General features: G+C 39.8%; 1 long non-coding RNA gene and 1 pseudogene across 1 annotated transcript in view; both read left to right on the forward strand.

The window, feature by feature from the left end:
• Positions 1–6,000, forward strand: part of LOC130917964 (uncharacterized) — a 28,523-nt gene extending 22,523 nt beyond the window's left edge. Inside the window, exons 2-3 of the long non-coding RNA XR_009063542.1 lie at positions 5,506–5,671; positions 5,761–6,000. This is a non-coding gene — a long non-coding RNA (uncharacterized LOC130917964). The remainder of the gene's footprint in view (positions 1–5,505; positions 5,672–5,760) is intronic.
• A 197-nt stretch (positions 6,001–6,197) lies between these two features.
• Positions 6,198–13,514, forward strand: LOC130917962 (uncharacterized; annotated as a pseudogene).
• The last annotated feature ends 904 nt before the right edge of the window (positions 13,515–14,418 follow it).

The following is a 14,418-nucleotide window of genomic DNA, read 5'->3' on the forward strand; positions in this document are numbered from 1 at the left end:
GGCTATTTTTAACTTGTGTATCAATATGGCTACGTTCATACTACAGGTCTTAATGCACGAATCCGATTTTTTGTCATATCCGTTTTTTTGGCGTGCCCGTTCAGACTGCCTTTATCCATTGAGACCGTTCAAGTATTACGCATGCGCACTAATTCGCAGTCCGACACGCGCTAAGCAAGAAGACCCGCATGCGCAGAAGCATCAAAACAAATGACAGACGTCATCCGTCATTCCAGGGATATGATATTTTGCTTTTCAAAAGGTGGACACAAATAACAGACATAAATAATCCCCGTTTAGGCTTACATTCAAAGTTTATATGGATCGATAGCATGCACGCACTGTCCGTGCACGTCACACACACATACGGGCAGTTTGTCCCGACTCTCGGCCGTGGAGGCAATGTTGAAATATTGCTCACTTGGAACAGAGAGAAAACTGAGCATTCTCAGGCTTTTCCTCAACCCATTTTTATTTTTTATGACTGTTGTCAAGCTCAGCCCTTCCCCAGAAGCCCTGTTCACTTCAAGCTAGGCGCTAATAACGCACAGGTGCATCGCTACGGTAACGACTCTCTCGCTATTTGATGACGTAATTGCTGCATGAAATCCGATTTGCGGGACTGGACAGTACAGACCGCCGCGACAGTCTGGAAAAATGTGGCCCAGATCGGATTTAGACCACATACGAAAGTGACCCAGATCGGATTTGAAATGGTCCCGTTCTATGCGACTTGTCACGTTCAGACCGTCAAGTTAATGCCTCACTCGAGTCGGAAAAACACGAACAAATCGGATTCGTGCATTAAGACCTGTAGTATGAACGTAGCCTATTAGTCTTTAAACTTGAATGTGATGAAGTTTCTTTCCACAAGAGTGCACTTTCACAACAATGTTTATTTTTCTAAAGCTCACGGACAACACATTATATACAACACAAATTCTACATTATACTGTAGGTAACTTGGTGCAGAGTAGCGGGTACAGAAAAAAAAATCAGAAACAGTTCTTGTTCAGGAAAATTAGCATATCGGCCTTCTCAGGCAGTAACCGTGAGCGTTCCGGACAAATAGTGTCTCCTGCAGGGGAGAACACACGTTCACTAGGTGTTGACGAACCCATAATCCATAAATACGAGAAGGCAAGATTTGACAGTAAAGGAAATGTCTGTCTTTCGTTCCACCTTCATGCAGCAGGGTCCAGAGACAAAACAGCTAGTGGCATTTCCTGGTACATATTTAGCTCAATGTCCGCCCGTTTTTTGATGGACATAGAGCTCTGTTGTAAAAGTTTGCTCTCTGCCTCTTCCTCCGCGAAAAGCTCCTCCAGTGGGGTCTTTCTGGGTATTTTGCACGCAGGTGGTTGCTAAACAAAAAAACAAGATGCATTAGTATTTTCAGTAAAAGGGGAAATCATCCAAAGGCGGCATCATTATTAAGAATTAGGATTGACTGCCTTTATAATTTCAGAAAGAATACACTTACACTTTCCTCCTCCTTTTCCACTTCATCATTGTCAGGCTTTGCCTCCTTGGCAACGTCATCTGCACAATCTTCTGCTGTTGACTACAAAGAACATAATTAGATCTTTAATAGCTTAAAAGAGCAGTTGTGCATAATGACATTGTACCTGCTCATCCATCAGCTTCAACTTTCTTCAGCCCAGACAACGTCAGCCACCTTATGCTTGAATCTTGGATCCAATGCAGTGGCCACTTGCAGAAATGTCCTGATGTCATTGTCCTGCAAAACACATATAGGTATACTTCAAATGTATGGTCAAGCCACTATTCCATTTCTTTCCAGCTGCCTGTCTTAGTCACGTACCTGGTAGCGCTTGGCCAGGTTTGCCCACACCTGTTTTTTAAAGAGCATATGACACCAGAAAAAAAGTCTTAAATGGCATTATTATGTGAATTAGAATCATATTTTGAGACGATTCGACTATATACAACAATTTAGCAAAGCGCAGATGACGAGAAATTAGTCTTTTAATCTGCCGGTTAGCCACGCCTACCATTATAGGGCTTTAGCGTCCCCAACAGGTGGATGACGTCAGCGGTAGACTGGGCTCATTGGTTTTACTATTCAGCCCATTGAGGGGGAATTGTTCAGAACGAGGAAAACGAGACGAAGAGAGCCGCAAAATGTCATTGTTTCTGCCATGTTTTAAGCGGTAATGCTTAAGCAAGTAGCCGCTCTTTCCAGCAGAAAATGTGCAGTACTTACAAGTCCACTGCATTAGAGAATACTGCTCTGGTTGACCTGAAAAGACATAATAATTTCAGCATTGAGAACTTGTTAGAAAAAAAAGTTACATTTTTTCTTAACAGTTACAAATTAAAATGTACCATTATTTTTAATCACAAATTAAAATCTGCAATGAATTATTTTAATATTCACAAACTGTGTAATAATGAGTTATTTTTAAATTAATGTAACTGATTATTTTTTTAACATTCAAATTGAGATGTACAATTAATTTCTTAATCCATCTGTAAAAACATTAATGCATGTTTGTTATCCCAACCCAACAAATACAAATATTAAATAATTCATTGATCAGTGTATGAGACATACCTGTAATTGCAGAGACTGAGGTATGTGTGGACTTCTGACCATTTGCTTCAGCCTGATTGGGGGACGGTGAAAAAGAACACAAAATTAAGGCAACAATTTCAAAATATAGGCACATAAATGACCAACCTTCAACACACCAGGTTGTTATAGCATCCACTGTGATCTCTGCACTCTGAAATGTGATCTAGTCCTCCGATTTTTGCGATTAATGCATTTTAAAACAATTTCAAATTATCAGTGCAGTTTGATCAAACATGGAGGGGGAGCACTGCACATGAAGAAAAGCAAATGGAAGTGCAGATGACAAACACTCTAAAGCAGGGGTCCCCAAACTTTTTCCTGTGAGGGCCACATGACTTTCCCTTCTCTGATGAGGGGCCGGGCCAGTTTGTAACAGAAACAGTGTGACGATTGCAGCAGTGCCTAAATGTAAAAATGTATTGTTTTTCAGAAAGCCGCAATTAAATTACCCTTTCTGGATTCTTCACGCAACAAAATAAAATAAAAATAATAACATAATATGATATAATATCATATAATAATAACACTATTAATTAAATAGATAATAACCAAATAACCCTGTTTGGTTTCTTCACAGAAAAAAAGCCAGGAAATAGATAACACTATTTGGGGGGGGGGGGGGGGGGGGGTTCAGGAGGCCGGACCAAATGTGGAGGCGGGCCGGATACGGCCCGCGGGCCGTAGTTTGGGGACCACTGCTCTAACGCAAGAACCGATTACGTTGGCGTACATAAAGTCTGAGTGTGCATTTAGCGCTTACCTGAGCCGAAATAGACAGGCTGAAGCTGACTTAATTCTAGCACTAACTCTGTAAATAAATCACTTTATAAGTAGCCGTTTAGCTCCTCAACGTGGAAATTGAGAGGCGTCTGGCAGCAGCCCGCCTGTCCCCTGCGCCGCTCGTCTCAGTGCCGAACCCGCAGACAGGAAATGACGCAATATCGCAGCTCTCAGGCACCTCAGACCGGAAATGTCGTCACCCTTGCGACGAAAACAAGTTAAGTCATTTCAACGCTCGCGAAGAAAACACGGTAAGTGCCCGCACTGAAAAAAAGTTTTAAAAGCGTACTAATGCATTTTCAAAAATGTTAAATAAACTAAATAACACTTGCAAAGGAAACATTAAGTGTTTATCCAGAAGATAAATTGAAAAAACTGTACTATTATAGGCGGCACGGTGGCTGAGTGGTTAGCACGTCTGCCTCACAGTTCTGAGATCAAGGGTTCAATCCCGGGCTTCGGCCTTCCTGTGTGGAGTTTGCATGTTCTCCCCGTGCCTGCGTGGGTTTCCTCCGGGAACTCCGGTTTCCTCCCACATCCCAAAAACATGCATAGTAGGCTGATTGAACACTCTAAATTGTCCATAGGTGTGAGTGTGTGCGTGAATGGTTGTGTGTCTCCTTGTGCCCTGCGATTGGCTGGCAACCAATTCAGGGTGTCCCCTGCCTACTGCCCGAAGTTAGCTGGGATAGGCTCCAGCACCTCCGCGACCCTCGTGAGGAATAAGCGGCATGGAAAATGAATGAATGAATGAATGTACTATTATACAACTTTGTTCGAGTTTTATTATTGTGTACGTACTGATACATTAACTCATTTGCTCCCGGAACCGTATAAATACGTTTTATTTTTAAATGCTCAACTGTCCCGCAACCGTATTTATACGTCTTTTGCGTTTTTTTTTTATAAGAAGCATATATACCTTCCGCTGTATCTGAGAAACAAAGAAAAACGCTCCAAACCAATTTTAAAGCAATAAAACTGGCCACTGGAGGGCAGTAACGCATTTTGGAAGACTAGACAAGCCGATTCAACAGCAGTGAACGGCCGGCCAGCATTGTCAAAGCGCTGGCGGATTGAGCCCAGGCGGCGCTCCGTCCGGACAAAACAACGAGAGGACGCCTGGGACACCAGGCACTGGACGATGGTGCAAAACGAGTGAAACCCCCCCCCGTGGAGCGGCTCGCCTAGCAGACCCCGCAGAAATGCAAAAATAATCCATTTTTGTGAGACAGACAACGATGAGGGAAAAGTTTACACAGCTGACGTGGCGACAACGGCGTCATCTCGGCGACAAACCGTCATCTCTCAGTCGTTGTGTGTGAATAAATCGTTACTATTCTATCTAAAGCTCTATTTGTCTGGTTGTTCATAGTATTTTGTAAAAGGAAAACATTATTCAGATGTTTGGGGTGTAACTAATGCAAAAAATAGCTTTGTTAAAGTCAAAGTTATGTTTGAAATGTATGCGTTTACAAAAAGCTCATTTTCTCCGTTTTTTCATCAGAAATTGGAAAATTGCTCAAACTAAGCTATTTTCTAATGCTGATTTCTAAAGAATGGAAAAAGATACGAACTTACTTTTTTTTCTGCTGAAAGAAGAGAGTCCAATCTTTCTTTTGGTGGGTTCAAAGTTTATATAGCAATAGAACAGAATTTTCTGTGGGCCTTGCAAAATCAGTCAAAATCCAGAAAAAACGGCCGGGAGCGAACGGCCTTGCTCTGGTGAAAATGGCTGGGAGTGAAAGAGTTAAGCAGCGAATTTGCGAATGCTGCTTATGTTTTTGTTTTCTTTTTCTTTCTTTTTTTTTTTTTTTTTTTTTTTTTTTTTTACATTTTATTGACAATGAACAGTCTCCCTTGTGTAGTTTTCATTGTATTGCTGTCTTATTTTTCATTATGTACTTTTCTGCTATTCCCAGCTTGCGGTTTTTATTGTTTTATGGTGTTGTTTTGGCGTCATTTGTTTTGTCTGGTCTCGTCTTTCGTATGTTTACATATGAAGAAAATCTTCTTTTTTTTTTTTAATTAAAAAATGAAATTAAAAATAAAAAACTGAAAAAAGCTAGAAAAGCTTTTTCTGTGAATCTGTGTCATTTTATTATTATTATTTTTGCATTCTGTAGATGCATCTTTCAATTCTTGCAAGAGGTGAACAAATAGCAGCTGACCGGTGTAAAAGCTGCTGTTCACTCTACCACTGCCCGCTGTGTCCTTCATTAAAGGCAACTAAATTCAGCAAGTTTAAGAAACACTTGGAAGTACACATCCAAAATTCCATTTCGTTTGAAGGTGAGTTTGTATGTTGTTTTTAAGCCTCCTGGCGTGTACGTTGCATGGTTCACCTACATAACCATTTTACCCATTTGATTTATTCTCAGATAAAACGATATGCAGATGCAATCTGGAATGCAGGAACTCAGGACATTTCCATTGCCCTTTCTGTCCGAAGACTGTACTAAAAAAAAGTGACATGGCCAAACACTTGGTGGCTTGTCAAAAGAGAAGTCTGAATACATCTGCCTTGGCTCCTGGGACCACGATGAATCCACTCCCATCTACCCTAGTTGCACTGACATCCTCACCCCTAAAGACAGTATCCCCCTTTCCAGTCATCAGCGAGAGCCCTTCCCATATGGATGACCACACATACTGTGCCATGTCAACAGTTGCCCTGGAGGATAAGCATATGCTGCTGGATAATAAGAAAGTCAAATGTCCCCACTGCAGTCTTGTGTGCTTCAAGAATAACATTCCAAAACACATCCAAAGAAAACACAAAAAAGAATCGAAGGATATTACAGTCCAGGATCATTTGAATAGTGCCTGTGTGGACCCAGACAACGCAATTTTTGCTGTGCAAAAGTCGAAGCATGGTTTCTCTGTACCGGTTCATGTACAAAATAAGACCTTCGGACATCAACACAAAGTGGAGTGTGAGTTGGAAGAGTGCAGACAATATCACTTCTTGGCAGTAAGAAGTGGTCTACCATTTAAACACTGTGAGCACATCCGCTCGTTACAGTACTGTACTCAGACAGTGAAGGAAGAAAGACTTTTGGCAAATGTTTTGGAGGAAATGGTGGCACTTCAATTTTTTGGGGCGGCAAAAAAAGCCTCATGCCTTAAAAGACAACATGTTGCACAGATGAGTCATATACCTCTCTGTGCACAAGTCGATTTTAAGCTGACAACAAAGCATTTGTGCTTCTCCATATATGAGCCAGTTCTGAGTCATTACACCCGTCTTGGAAGGTTAATTGTTACATACAATGCTTCTGAGAATACATGGCATTGCCCTTGTGCCAAACCAAGGCGTTCGTGTTTACACAAAAATATCAGCAAATGGCATTTATTCCAAACAAATCGTGACCTGTTTATAACCCAGCCTCCTAGTCCAACCACACTCCATCAGAAGCATGACAGTACTTATCCACCGTTGAGTGAAAACTTAAGGCAGTTGTCGAATTACATTTACACTCACAAAAAGCTTCCAGATGACCTACCTGGTGAGCTTTTGCAGCCAAAGGCCACTACTGACTACATGGCAGAATTGCATCCAGCAGACAATTTGCACTGTCTGGCCAGACACTGTTCAGCTACATAAATCCACAAGAATTACTGGAAAAGCTAAGATAGTCACCATGAATGGTGTGATTGGAAGTAAGTTATTATTTCATTTTAAAAAAAAGTATTTTGGATAGACTCCTCCATTTAATTAAAAAATTTTTTTTTTTTTCTGTACTAGATGTTTCGACCTATTTCAGGAGATGTCCACAGTGCCAAATGGTTTACAGGTATCAAGAATGGAAGGATGGTCTACACAATTTTAATGATCATCTGGTACTGAGCCTTGAACTTTGTGTGTACCTAAGACACAACCTGCAGGTATTCAAATTTTTTTTTTTTTTTTTTTTTGCATTAGGGGGGAAAGACTTTGTTTTTGCAATGTATTAATATTTTTTTCCCCCTGTAGAACCATGTATCAATATCAAAGGTGATACATTCACTGGAAAGTCTTAGGAAAGAAAAATTTCCTGCCCCAGACACCATCTGCCATGCTTACTACCACTTTGAGGCACTGACAAACCACGATTATTCTTTTTCGTGTGTCTGCTGTGGATACTACCCACCAGTAGTGGTAATGGACCTCCACAAAAAGGGAGTTTTTAATTTACCCGGTAAGCATTGATTGCGTATTTTTAAGTGGAGATGCATGTCAACAACAGTATATAGTAAACAGTCTGTGTATTTCTTTAAATAAGTGAGTGACATCAAGGAAGCTTCTGAAGACTTTACTGGTGAAGTTGACATTGAACATTTCTGGGATAATGTTCAACTGGAGATGATTTCTTACGGATTTACCCCAAGTATTTGGATTTCTTTTTATTCATATTTCACATGACCCCGTTTAGTAAACTCATTCTTTCATTCTAATAAACTCTAAATCCTTTATTTGGTTTGTTTTCAGCTCATGCAAAAAACCCCTTTGGTGTTAAACCAAATTTTGAGTATTGGGCCCCATGGATTGGAAAGAATACGCGAAAGTCAGAGGTTGTGCTTAACACGGAGTACGAAAAACTGTCAGCTTCGAAATCCTCAGCTGAAACTGAAGTCAGCATGGTGTCAGAGGATCGTCTTGTTGATGAGCTAATGAAACAGAAGGTAAATTTATATGCATTTTTGTTGAATTTGTGTTTTCTCTTTTTCTGGAGAAAAATGTGAATACAGTGCCTGTGTTGACAAAGGCTGTTGCTGAATTTATTTCTATTTGTGAAAGGTTTCAACTGTGCACAAACTTTGCAAGGCCTGCAGTCTAGATTGTAGGGGATCACGGATGGATCTTATCATTAGGCTACGAGAAGAAATGAAGACAAGACATTCATATGATAAAATATTCCTAAAGATATGGGGTGCATCTGGTAAGGATTGTACATAAAGACAGTAACACATTGAGCCTAAGTATGCATATGTTCTAATTGTTGTTTTATTTGATCTTTTTTCAAGGTGGATGGTCAGTGATCCTCTGTCCTCATGCTGTGGTTTACAGCCTTAAATTTAACTTGAGGGCAGAGTCTCCGAGGGATTTTACAGACCTCCTTTTATCTTGGAAACATCTTCCAAACGTCTCCGTCTATGATTTTGCACGAGGCTTGACAACGCATGCCAACCTCCGTTTGCCAAACGCCTTACCTTTCAGGCCACACGAAGGCAGACTGGCTGCATCACTTAGTGACAACATCAGTAAAGCACAGCAAAAAAAACTCAAAATCTCTCTACCATGGTTGACAGAAAAGTCCCAAACTCCCCAAAAACATGGACATCCTCTGACTGGCTCCTCAGACCACTATGTGTTATATGACAAATTTCATGAGACCAATACAAAAGATCCACAGGAAATCCTAAGAAGGATCGACCTGGTTCCTGAACTTCAGGGTTCATTGAATAGCCAAGTGGCTGAGCAGCTTTTTGCAAGCATGCAGAAAAACAATTATTTTCTCAACAACATGGCACCGTCGACACATATTTTTTTTAATGAGAAACATTGTTCATCACCGAAATAAGACTACAAATGCCAGACTTTTGGAAAAACAATTACAGAAAGGACTTGACTCCCATCAACTGAGTGATATTACCTTGAATGACTTTGGACAAGCTGTGTTTGGTAAAATCAAATCTTTTTCTGTCTTTTTTTACATCCTTTCTCCTTCTTCCTTTGATTATGTTTTTTTTACCAATATTATTGAAATGAAGTGCTATTGTTTTTAATGTATTTATATTTCATTTTATTTTTTTACAAGCTCCAAGACCTCAATCACATTCAGAAGAACTTAAATCACAACCCCCAAATGATAGTCATCCCCTACACATACAGGGGTGCAACACAGATACCAGTGGAAGTAAGTAGTATAATCAGTACTTTAAATTGTTGACTGTGCTAAACACGTTTTTTGTTTTTTATAGACAATGAACAATGTGGAACCCACTGTGCGGTCATTACAAATTGTGAGAGCATAAGACCATGCAGAGCTTCATGGGCAGTTAAAACTCATCCTGCTCAAGAACGGCTGGTATGTTTTTATGTCTGAGACAAATGTTGTGCTCACTAGAAATTTGGATTGGCTCATAAATGTTTATTTTCTCTTGCTTTCATTAACAATCAATATTGCTGTCAGCTTGCGTACATCTTGGACATTGAGAGGCCAGAAACGGAGTTGATAGTCCAAACAAATAAAGCCTGTCTGACACGTTCTGACTTTTGGACCCTTGGATTAAACAGGGAAATGGAATCAACTGTGAGTTGTTGTTTTTTTAAATTTTCTTTAAAGAACATCATGACACCTCTACAATTAAGTGAAAGCTAACTTTTTATGCTTTTTTTTTTTTTCTTTTTTTTTTGCAGATAGGAAATGCATGTTTGGAACTTGTCCAACGAATAGCTCATTCAAAGGTACGAAAAAGTATATTTTTGGAGTCGAAAGGTATCATTTTAACTGTACAGCATGTGTGTATGCATGTATGGGCGCATATAGAGCCTACCCACGTACCACGTGCTCGCTGTATGGTTCCGCCCACTTGTCCGTCATTTTGACTCTGTATTAGCATTGTTTTCAATTGATGGCGGAATTTAAAATGCATTTCATGGAAGACCCGGTGCTTTCTGATGCCGCAAACTCACTGGATCTGTTGCATAAAAGGCGTTATGAGGAAAAGCTTCGTTCTATACAGTCGCCAGATCCATATTTGATGCCCAAATCGATGTTTTTCGACCCACTGTCTTCGCCCTGTCTGCCTGACATCTGCTACGCTGATATTTACAATTATCTTGTCCACACAAAATCAGCCTATTCCCACAAAAATTTGAAAAACTTCAAGAGCTTGGAGGCTTATAAATACTTCGTTGCTGGTTGGGTGAAACAGGTCCTCATTCGGCAGGAATCTATCTTGTGCTTGGAAAGGTGAGTTACGAAATTTTCAATTCAAAATCTTTTGTTATTGCTAACATCCACTGTCAAGTCTAATGTATTTCATGCCGTTTGTCAATGGAGTTAAGGCTTTTAATGTTTATATGGTTTAGCGATAGCACTCTCACGACATACATACGTGTATGTTGTCGGCGATTAGCCTAGCAATGATCTTAATTGTGGTTATTTGTCAGCCCCGTAGACGAGGCCAGTTTCTTTCACTTGGTACCAGCTAAATATTATTCGAAAAAATAACGATGGTGGAAGAAAGGGAAGTCACAAACATCTTGAATTTGAAACTATGTCGTACTATGTCGTATGTTGTCGGCAATTAGCCTCGCAATGATCTTAATTGTGGTTATTTGTCAGCTCCGTAGACGAGGCCAGTTTCTTTCACTTGGTACCAGCTAAATATTATTCAAAAAATAACGATGGTGGAAGAAAGGGAAGTCACAAACATCTTGAATTTGAAACTATGTCGTACTACGTCGTATGTTGTCGGCAATTAGCCTCGCAATGATCTTAATTGTGGTTATTTGTCAGCCCCGTAGACGAGGCCAGTTTCTTTCACTTGGTACCAGCTAAATATTATTCAAAAAATAACGATGGTGGAAGAAAGGGAAGTCACAAACATCTTGAATTTGAAACTATGTCGTACTACGTCGTATGTTGTCGGCAATTAGCCTCGCAATGATCTTAATTGTGGTTATTTGTCAGCCCCGTAGACGAGGCCAGTTTCTTTCACTTGGTACCAGCTAAATATTATTCAAAAAATAACGATGGTGGAAGAAAGGGAAGTCACAAACATCTTGAATTTGAAACGATGTCGTACTACGTCGTATGTTGTCGGCGATTAGCCTAGCAATGATCTTAATTGTGGTTGTCAGGCCAAAACCCTCTAAATATATATTAAATGCATCTTACCGGATATAAAATGACTACTACATAGTCTGTGGTGATTTTTTTGGTGTCCAGTTTTCACGTCGAATTGCAGCCGTCCATTTCGCTGTCCTCTTTGGATCCCTCGGAATACGGTAAAACTTCAAGTCTCTCCTTCCATCTTCTCTGTTAGTGCAACCAACAGCCACACACGCCTTCACCATTTTGATTATTAATGTTAAGGAGCAGAAAAACACGCCGTAAATAGGAGAAATGTATGTAGCCGTAACAGGTTAACACTATGTTTTGACGGACAAGTGGGCGGAACCATACAGCGAGCACGTGGTACGTGGGTAGGCTCTATAGGTGTGCGCGTATGTTTATATGTATATATCGTATGTCAGTGTGTAATATATGATGTATTTCTCAGGGAAAGAACATGTTTGTGGCCGACCTCTATGTTGTCGCGACATGGCGTAAGCCTACAGAATGTGACCCACTCATGCATTTGCCTGTAAGGATGAGTAGTAACAACTGGGGTTTGGTTGATTTTCTAAGTACAGTCAAGTCATAACAAATTAAGTAATCAAAATTCCTATTATTTGTGACAAACTTTGGTATGGGGGGAAAAAAATCCAATATATAAAACAGTATCAGAAGATGAAAGTGCTTTCTCACTCGGCTCTGTCAGTATTTCATTGTGATAGGTTTCCATGGTTTCTTTTAATATTTCCTTCCAATAGATTGACGTCAAAAACAGAGATGCTGTCGTTGTTCCCATTTAGCAACCTGGACACTTCATGTTATCTGTAAGTAAGCATGATTATCTGTAAGCATCACGACTGTTTACATAAATTGACATGGCTAATCCATTTACTTTTGGGAACGGATAGACCATCACTGTCTTCTTGGCCATTTCCCAACAAACTCCTCTTTTTGTTACTTACATTCTGCATCTGCATTTTGACGGCTGTCTTTAAAAATCCTGCTTCCTATTATAGTTTTATTTGTAAGTAGTGTCATGCATGATAATTCTGCTTTCTTAGATTGTGCTTACTTTTATTTGAAACTTGATGTGAAAATGCTGCTTTGTTCTGTTTTGTCTTTTCACACTGTTTTAATGTCCTCCACATGAACTATATAGGTTTTGAAGCCATTACAGAGAGACATAGTCTTTCTAGACTCCAAATGTACATACACAAAATTAGGATTTGGTGATCACGAGATGAGGGAGCTTTTGAGGTCACTGACAAAATTCAATATCCGTTCTTATCTGCATGGCATTTCCATGACATTCCGGAAAAGCTTGGTTTGGTTTTTCTTAGAGGGTATTCCTGTGTTTCAGTCTTTTTCTGGTGTCCCTTCATTTAAAACAGAATTGCATTCCAAATGATTAATACAGTAATGTGAAGCTGAATTTATAAAATGGCACTATAAAAAGCCTGCTGAAATGGAGAATGTTGTGTTTGCATGAGTCATTTGACTGTTTGGTGTGCTGTGTTTGCATGAAAAACGTTTATAATTGTTTAACTACTGTATTTAATATGGAGCTTTATTTTCAAATGCAGAAACCTCTGCCAGTCTATTAATGCAGGGACTTGGACAGAGATAATTGGAACAGATATACAGGTATTTGTAAAAGTTTCCTTATTTATTGTATCAAAACTTCAAGGAGGTGATTTAGCTAAATTCTTTTGTTAGGGTTTCCCGGGACAGCCATATGGGAATGACTGTGGCATCTTCATGTTGATGGTAGGTGAGTTTAATTGCCTAATTTTGTCTTGTGTGATATTTATTCATTTATTCTTTTGTAGTATGCTTTGTACGGTGTTCTGGATGCTCCCTTTGATTTTAACATCGTAAGTGAAGTTCACCGAATCATTACAATTGTGCTACACAATCTCTTTGTGGTTATTCTGTATTAACACGTTTTTAATTTTTGTGAGACTGATATGCCAACTTTGAGGAAGTGGTGGTGCATATTGTTGGTGGAAAATTTTGAACTTGGGTGGTAAGTCTTTGAAACTGTTGAAATGACATTAACACAGCACCTTCTTTGTTGGAAATTTTGGAATACTGTACTTATTTCTGTTATTTCTTTTCACGTATGTGAGCCACGGGAAAGTGTTTGCCCATTGGACAAATGAGGCAAAAGCCCTCCTGCAGGGTGAAGTGCCACCAGTCTTCCGGTTGAAGAAAAGGAAATATGATACCATCGCTGAGGGGGTACAAGACAAAGAGATGTGGACCAGAGAAACGATCTAATATATCTTCAATTAGACAATGAAAAAATAAAAGCATAGCACGTTACAACAATGTTGTCATTTCTGATGACGAATGAATGTTTGAAATAAACCACCATTACTTGGTGCAGTCGAAGTTGTTGCACACTCATTAATGGTTTTAAATGGCAAAAGGTAAAATACGAAAATATAAGATTTTTTTATTTTTTTTTTGCCAGATGAAATTGTTGTTATTAAGCTACAGCATATAAATGTGTCCCCTTTTTAAAATGCAAATATTTTAAATATAACATCAATTCCTAATATTTCTTCACTTTCGAAGTAAATTTGACAATAGACTAACTACAGCACACACTGTGCGGGATCACCCTCTCGGATCAGGGGCGATTTTTCAGTACAAATAAACCATGATTGCATTGAAGTGCATTTTAATTTTGATGTGCCTGGGTGCTTGACAGTGATTGCGCACGCCGAAAGAGTTAATCTCACGTTTTTCACTAAATCAATTGATGGAGTACGTAAATAAAATGTTATTTCAATCATAATTAATGGGTGATGCCGAAACAAACAAAATAAAGACGTGTGAAAAGTAAAGTAGTCATTACGTTTAAATGGACACAAGTGGCTGTTCCGATTTTGCGGAGGCCGAGCGCGGCTTTATGATGTCATTTCCGGTCTGAGAGCTGCGATATTGCGCCATTTCCTGTCTGCGGGTTAGGCACTGAGAAGAGCGGCGCAGGGGACTGAGAGAGGCGGGCTGCAGCCCGATCGGGTAATGACACCCACTGTCTTCTTCGGTTCTCACGTGTCCGGCCGAGAAGTGCCGTTTTCGGCTTGGGATCGTCAGGACCACCGCCCTCACCTACGGTTCTCCCTCGGCCGCCGAGAATGCGCTTTTTTCGGGCCGTTTGCCTTTGACTTTTAATATAGTGGGAAATGAGGAAAGACCACT

This window comes from Corythoichthys intestinalis, chromosome 6 (assembly GCF_030265065.1).
Source record: "Corythoichthys intestinalis isolate RoL2023-P3 chromosome 6, ASM3026506v1, whole genome shotgun sequence".
In the NCBI taxonomy this organism is placed as follows: Eukaryota; Metazoa; Chordata; class Actinopteri; order Syngnathiformes; family Syngnathidae; genus Corythoichthys; species Corythoichthys intestinalis.